This window comes from Epinephelus fuscoguttatus, linkage group LG7 (genome assembly GCF_011397635.1).
Source record: "Epinephelus fuscoguttatus linkage group LG7, E.fuscoguttatus.final_Chr_v1".
Classification (NCBI taxonomy): Eukaryota; Metazoa; Chordata; class Actinopteri; order Perciformes; family Serranidae; genus Epinephelus; species Epinephelus fuscoguttatus.
The window spans coordinates 32,951,629-32,958,503 of record NC_064758.1 but is presented as its reverse complement, the minus strand read 5'-3'; positions in this window follow the sequence as shown (position 1 = coordinate 32,958,503).

Here is a 6,875-nt window from a genome sequence, read left to right as displayed (position 1 = left end):
AGACTACATGCTGAGATCAATTCCTGAGTCCCAGGCAGGAGGGCAGAGGATAGAGGAGACAAAGAGGCACAAAAGAGAAATGAGAAGAGCCCCATGACAATCTGACTGGAAATGAGACGAAATAGGCCTTTTATACACTGCAGGGGTGACTGGGGAAAGTGGAAATAGATGAGCAGGTGAATTAGAGAGCCAGGTGACAGGTGTATGAGTCTGAGGGCATCTGGTGGACAGGTACAGAACAGCAAGTGTGGCAAGTCTGGATAGTTCCTAAGTAATGGATACGCATGGAGAAAATTGGATTTGAATGAAGGGAGGGACAGAGAGGCAAACATTACCTATGCACCAGTATTTGGCTGAATGATGTACATCCCACTTTACAACAATACACCTGCACTACACAATCTTATCTTATCTTATCTTATCTTATCTTATCTTATCTTATCTTATCTTAATTTGGGAGTAACACGTGTTGTAAAATAAGATGGGGGAGCTCAAATTTGTTGAGTTTTTTAATAGGCAGTACAAATGACTCAAGGGGAAAACAAACAAAGCCTTGAACAGAAGTTCAAAGCTGTGTGCTGTTTGTCTGGTCCTCTCCAGTGTGTTTTATTCTGTCAAAATATATTCTTTGTTGTGGTTTTAAACCAACATTAAAGGTCCAGTGTGTAGGATTTAGGGGGAGATCTCAAGCAGAAAAGGAATGTGATATAATAAGTGTGTTTTCTTTGGTGTACAACCTCCTGAAAATAAGAGTTGGTTTTTGTTACCTTAGAATGAGTTCTTTACAGCTACACAGGGAGCGGGTCCTCATCCACGGAGTCTGCCATGTTGCACCTCCATGTTTCTACTGTAGCCCAGAAAGGACAATCCAAACATTGTAGTTAGAATCCCCTCTATGACGAGCAGTGTCGGAAAACACTGGTTTTTAAATCAAAGTTACTTTATTTAGTGTTTTTACCAGTTTAAATCACCAGGTCTGTTTGTTTTGGAGAGCAATGTACCTCTATGGATATTTCAGCTCATGGTAAAAAACCTCCTGAATGTCTGGATCTTAAAGTCATCAGAGAAAATAGGTGAGCACACTGGGCTAGCAGATGACGTGCCAAACAACGTAGGAGAAACACTGATTTGTGACACGAAACTGCTTTATCAGTATTTTTACCGGTTTTAATCACCTGGTTCATTTGTTTTGGAGAGGATGATTTTGCTGCTGCTAAAAACCTGCTCACTGAAGGTATCTTAGCCGAGAGTTCACTCTTGGCACATGGGAGAGGTTTCAAGTGGCTGCAATTTGCAGTTCTCACTGCTCGATCCTACACACTGCTCCTTTAAAACCTAATGAACTGCCATAGTATCCAATGGTATCCTATGGTAATGAAGATCCGGCATTTGCTCTGCTGCATTAGAATCCTAACTAGTAGTAAAACACTAAAAGAGCAAAGAGTTAAATACCGTTTTACAGCTTTAATGTGGTACATTATTTTCTTCTTCAATAAATGCTTATGAGATAAACAGACCATGTCTAATCAGCTTAGCACCGACAGCCTGTATAAGTCAACATAGATCTAGTCAGGTAGATGCAAAACAGACCATTTTTACAGTCTCAATTCAGCCTTTTGTTTAATTATTTAAAGATTCAGCTGTTTGGTCAGCTTCCTCTTCTGTATTCCAGATTAAAATAGGCATTGCTTTCACAATCCATCCATCATTGTTAGTGTGCTTTGAGAGGTTCATTGGGTCCACGTGTGAGAATATCAAATGAAAGCAAAGCATTTTTATTCTCTTTTTAAATTAAACATGGAACAAAATGAGGTTTGTAAGCACTCCCTTTCAGCGTAGTAACCCGCACAGAATCGTGACACATTGTTGGCAGAGGGAGTGAAAATAGTGGGATAGTTCTTGCTTTGTCTCTGGCCTCCCTGTGACTAGTGTATGATGTATAGTGAGTGTTTTGGAGGAGGGAGAAAGCTGTTCCACCATCAACTGCCAAGTTCTGTTGTGAGCTCGATCAGATCGCTCCATTTCGTCATTCACAATCTGTTTCATGTAACAATCCCCATATTCAGTGCTCGTTCCAGGACTAACAAACTGTTTCTCAGATTACTCAGAAAGCATTACTGCCAGGTGTTTGTGTGTGTGTTGCTTTCACTCTCCATATTTCTGATGCTTACAGCTGCTTAAGAACCTGTGATTCATTTTTAGATTTAATTCATGATATATATTTTTGTTGTATTCAGTTACACAGGCAGAGAATAAAGGTGGAGACAGACGGTATGACATTGAAACCAGCCAGATTTTACAGCCATGTTTGCAGCTCTGTGAGGACCTACCCAGGCACAGTGGTGCCTTGAGCAAAATGGTAATGTCATCATATTAACATGCTCACAGTGACAATGCTATCATGCTGGTGTTTAACAGATATTATGGTTACCATGTCTCAGTTTTGTGTGTAGCATGCTAACATTTGCTATTTAGCAGTGAATCCAGCAGAGGCCAATAGGAATGTCTGTACCAAATTTCAAGATAATCTATCCAATAGTTGTTTAGAGATTTCATTTAAAAACAAATATAATATATGATATATTTAAGATAATGATGGTGTTGAAAGGTCAGGGGATCACCAGAGTCAGTTGGCTTCGTCTTCTGTGCACCAAGAATCTCTGCACAAAATGTTATGGCAATCCATCCAGTTGTTTTTCAGATATTTCAGTCTGAACCAAAATGGTGAACCTTGAACACTGACCTCCGTAGAGTCACTAATTTAAGGTAGTCTGTTGTTAACTGGTTATCAGAAAGAAACAACGAAGAACTGAGTTGATCATAAATGAATATAATTAAATACAATTGACTAATCTAATTGAACAGCACATATTCTATTTTTTTAATGTAATTTCTAAAGTTGCTCTACAGTTTTACTCTACAAAGATTAATATAAAATGCTATAATTAGTTTTAATCACTGTATGTGATATATCTTTAAACTCCATATTCTGTCTTAAAGGGGACCTTCTATACTTACATAATTTGCTTCATACATACATTTTTACAATGTCAGAAGTTCACATTAAAAGTGGCTAAAGTTTCAGATAACGTGGTTCTACTTTGGCTACCAGATGACGTCAGATCGTGACAGATCTCTTTACATGGTCATCTACCACAGGCACGCTACTGTAAGTGTTTACATTACTGCTACATGTAGCTACATGCTAGCGTCAGGGGAAACATGTTATGATGGTTGCTAATGTTGTTTATTTCACCGCAGTTTTGGATCATATTCCTGCTGGAACGTGCGGTTATAAAGATTTTAGTTTAGAAGCTTGTATTGGTATTTTTCACCGCAGAAAATGCAGCTGGGCTCCACTCTACTACAGTCATTCTCTGGCTGAAAGAACATTACTACATGTAGCTACATGCTCACATCAGGGAAACATGTCATTTTGGTTTCTGATGCCGTTAATTTCTCCCTACTTTTGGATCATATTCTTGCTGGAACATGTCCTGTTGATGAAGATTTTGGTTTAGAAGCTTGTACTGGCATTTTTTTCACCACAGAAATGGCTGCTATAGTCCGTTACAGTCATTTCCTGGCTGACAGTACACTGCTACATGTAGCTACATGGTACATCAGGTGTTGTTAATTTCTCCACAATTTCAGATCATATTTCTGCTAGAACATGTCAGGTTATAAAGATTTTGAATTAGCAGCTTGTATTGGTCTTTTTTCACCACAGAAAGGGCCGCTATAGTCTGTTACAGTCATCTCCTGGCTGCAATGAGGATGCAGAGATGCCAAAATGCAGAAGACAAGGAAACACTGACCAGTCAGAGCAGACTGGGATTTTTTGGTAGAGGGAATTAAAGAAACAGGCACTAACACTGAGCGTTTCAAACGGAGGATGAATACAGGTGTTCCAGCACAGACAGTATGAGTGAAATAAACTGGGGTTTTACATTAAAGCATGTAAACGTGTTTTATTACAAACCTAAAATACAAGTATGAACCTGAGAATAAGCATAACAGGTCCCTTTAAAGCGCTGTTCCAATGGCATGTGTTTCCCTAAACACACAGAGTCCAGAGAATGTGCCCACTGGCATGCATAACTGGGCTCTTCCTGTGGAGGATTGGCATTGAAATGCAGACTGCTCATCATGCTCGTGCCCCCAAGATATCACGCCAATTATTTGTCTCTGTGGGAGCAACCTATTTGCGGAGGATCTTCTTAAAATTAGAGTGGGGAGTCACAGCCGCTCTACATCCTCTCTGGTTCCTGACTGGACAGTTTACGTGGGCACGTGTCAGCTCTCACTGCGACCCGCAGGCCCATCTAACCACGGCTGTGGAAAGGTAGTGACGTTGCAGTCGCCATACAAGCACAGGCTTTTGGTTCTGTTCACACCCCTGCAGAGAGAATTCAGTCCCACTGTGCAGCTCTGCATCTCCATTTTAGTGAGTTAACAGATCTGAACAACTTGCCCATGGCTCTGTCAAACATGAATCCCAACCTTTTCTTCTGCCACAAACACACACAGTCTGTTTTTTTTTCTGTTTTGGATGTCACAAATCACAAATGGGAAGACAATTACTGTCATGGCATCATGATACCAAATTTAAAACACGCAATACTAGATGTGCATGCTCTTTTTTAGGGATGCATGCTTTGCATGTGCTTTGCTTCGCTTTTCAAGACCTTTAAATTTTAAAACAACATTCACTTGCTAATTAGGTGACTAATTGGATACCCCTCTCACTGGCTTTGAGTGTGTCATCAGTTTTCACACTGTAATCCAGATCATTTACTTTAATATGCACAGACAATTTACAGCTGAAGAGAATAAATTGGATTTAGGCTCCCTTTTTTATCATTGTAAACAATAGTGTTTTCCACCGTATCAAACTGCACATGTGCAGCAAATATGTGCTTATTACCGTAGCTAAAGGCTCAGCAACGCAACACTTCCCGCCCTCCCAAAACACAAAAGTGATCCCAGATGTGAAGCCTTATCATAGAAAGGTAATGCAATATTGTGAGCATTAAACAGGCTGGCAAAGACAGTCTGCAATGCACAGAGGCGGTGGGATGTCAGGGGCAGCTGACAAGAGGATGTTAGGTGGGCGAGTGGCATTTCATCATACAATTCATGCACGGTAATCAATGACCACTCACCGGTGGAGGGAAGAGGGACCGGAGAGAGTGAGAGTGCCAGTGGGCATGTCAGATAAAAGCACTGAAGGAGAACAACAGGGAACAGGAGGAGGCTGCATTGAAATTGGTGAGGGGGGTATGACAGAGAAAAGTGGGGATGTGTAAAAGAGCACAAACTGTGGGAAAGATTCAGAGATTAAAGTAAGCAGATGATTATGTAAGCAATTACTTGACAGGGGGAGACACACATGAAAGGCCAGGGAAACTGTGCTGATTGAAAAAGCTGAAGAGCTTGCACCTCCTCTCTTCTGTATAATCCATCTCTCAGTGATCGCTCTTCACATCAAAGAACAGGCACTTTTTTTTACTCTAATTAAACGTCTTCTGTTATGACAGAAAAAAACACTTGTTCTCTGTCTTTGATTTTCATTTATTTACCTGTCAGTGTTCTTATAGGAAAAAATAAAACCAACATGGTTCATGTAGTATCGTGGATGGATCAATTAACGAGTCTACCAGGCACAGGCACAGGAGCCAGAAGTGTCAGAGGCCCCCCTGGCCTTCACCTGCAAAATATCACTTAAATTAGTGACCAAGAAGACTCAAAATTACCACAAAGAGATGCAAAGGAACTGCTATGAGACACAAAATAACTACAAACATTGGCAAAACTACCACAAGGAGATACACAATGATCACAAAGCATCACAAAATTGCCAAAAAAAGACCTGCAATTACCTAAAACCCCCACAAAATTACCTCAAAAAGACTCAAACTGACTACTAAAAGACACAAAACCGTGAAAAGATGCATAAGGACTTCAGAGAGATGCAAAACAAGCACAAGGAGACATAAAATAACTACAGAGACACAAGAGGCCAAAGAGACCAAAAAAACTCCCACAAATTATCTCAAAGAGATACAAAGGACTACAAAAAGACATAAAAGAGAGACACAAAGAGACACAAAATGACTTCATAAAGACACAAAACCACAAAAAGATACATAACAACACGGACACAAAAAACAAACAAATGTAAAACCATCTAAAAGGGATACAAAAAAACCCTACAAAATGAAACAAACTGACAAAATAGACACATAATAAGGACACAAAACAAGCACATGGAAACTCAAATGACTACAGAGACACACAAAATAACCACAAAGAGACACAAAATGACCCCATAAAGACACAAAACCACAAAAAAGATGCATAATGACTACAACGAGATGCAAAACAAGCACAAAACCCACACAATAGTATCTCAAAGGGATACAAACAACTACAAAAAGACACAAAACAATCACAAGGAAAGTGAAACAAAATGACAAAAAAGACACATCATCATTACCTTAAAAAGGCAGAACGGTATGTCAAAGAGACCCAAACAACAGCAAAAAGATCCAAATGACTACAAAAAGACACAAAACAACCACAAGGAGACACAAAATTGCTTCATAAAGACACAAAACCACAAAAAGATGCCTAATGACTATAAGGAGAGGCATAACAACCACAAGGAGGACACAAAATGACCAAAAAAAGACACAAAATTACATGAAAGAGACTGCAATGACTACATAAGGAGACAAAACAACCACAAGGAGACACACAATGAGAGAAAGAAAGAAGCAAAACCACAAAAAGGATGCATAACAACTGCGAAGAGAAGCAAAACAACTACAAGGAGACACAAAATGACAACCAAGTGACACAAATTGACAAAA